The sequence below is a fragment of the Emys orbicularis genome, chromosome 9, assembly GCF_028017835.1.
Source record: "Emys orbicularis isolate rEmyOrb1 chromosome 9, rEmyOrb1.hap1, whole genome shotgun sequence".
Lineage (NCBI taxonomy): Eukaryota > Metazoa > Chordata > Testudines > Emydidae > Emys > Emys orbicularis.
Window position 1 is genome coordinate 103,244,406 of NC_088691.1, and position 1,384 is coordinate 103,245,789.

Below are 1,384 nucleotides of genomic sequence, written 5' to 3' on the forward strand. Positions count from 1 at the left end.
CACAAATGGAATATTTTTATTCAAAGGGGGGGAAAGGGGAAGAGTAAATTTAGGTATAAATATTTAATCCAGCGGTCCCCAAACTTTTGAGAATTGCCCCCCTTACTCATGTCTGCGCCCCGCGCAGAGCCGGGGCTGGGAGCGGGGCTGTGGCTCCAGGGGGGAAGGATATGTGGACTGGGGTAAGGGGGTGGAGGCTGGGGCCAGGAACAGAGCCGCAGACAGTGGCTGAGGCTGGTGTGGGGCCAGGAGCGGAGCCGCGTCGAGGCTGGGGATGGGCCAGGTGCGGGGCTGGGAGCCAGGGACGCAGCTGGGGGCGGGGAGGGGCAGAGCTCGGGGCGGGGAGGGGTGTATGGCACTCCCTCCCCATTTCCCCCCGTGAGGGCTAGCCTGGGCCGCCACGTCCCCCCGGATGTTCATCCACACACCCCTAGAGGGATGCGCCCCACGCTTTGGGGGCCTCTGATCTAATCTATCGTTTTGATCTCTCACTTGTGATTGTGGCAGTTGAGTGCCTGATGTCAGGGAGAGAATGCTTTGCACTTCCAATACACTTTTCAAGCTGTACTGGACTTCTATGGTGCATCTTCACCCTCACAGTTTTGCAACAGGATGGTGATGATGCTTCATCGTGTCGTGGGCCAACATCCTCCCATAAATGTCATGATGGGTTGATGCAGTGTTGTTGTAGCCCTGTCAGTCCCAGGATATTAGAGGAATGAGGTGGGTGAGGTAATATCTTTTACGGGACCAGCTTCTGTTGGTGAGAGAGACAAGCTTTTGAAAGCCCAATAAAAGATATAGACTAAAATTGGAACGATACAGAGAAGATTAGCATGGCCCCTGCGCAAGGATGAGACACAAATTTGTGAAGTGCTATCACCATGTCTCTCTATGATGGGTTGATGTCATTTTTGCCTCCAAAAAGCAAATGGGAAAAATGGTGGCCCCTCTTGGTCTTTCCAGCTAAACAGGCCAAATTATGCCTGGCCCTGCATTGGATGCTCAAAAGAGGGAAGAGAGGGCATGCAAGAGTCCCTTATCCTCCAACATACCAGCACATAGGACGTAGGGTTCAGGTGCTGAGGCGTACAGGTGTAGCAAGTCATGCTTTTACACTGGGGATCTCCACAGCTAACAGCATGAGCTGCTATAGTTTGAGCTAAAGAGCCAGGGCTCCTCAACTGGGCCTGTAACAGACTCATATCATAGATTCATAGATTCCAAGGCCAAAAGGGACCATTGTGATCATCTAGTCTGACGTCCTGCAGAGCACGGGCCATAGGACTTCCTGAACTAATTCTAAAGCAGACCTTTCAGAAAAACATCCAATCTTGATTTTAAAATTCTCAGTTATGGAGAACCCACCACATCCCTTGGTAAA

At 51.7% G+C, this 1,384-nt stretch overlaps 1 pseudogene; it reads left to right on the forward strand.

The window, feature by feature from the left end:
- The first annotated feature begins 775 nt into the window (after positions 1–775).
- On the forward strand, positions 776–888 carry LOC135884183 (U6 spliceosomal RNA; annotated as a pseudogene).
- Positions 889–1,384: the final 496 nt, after the last annotated feature.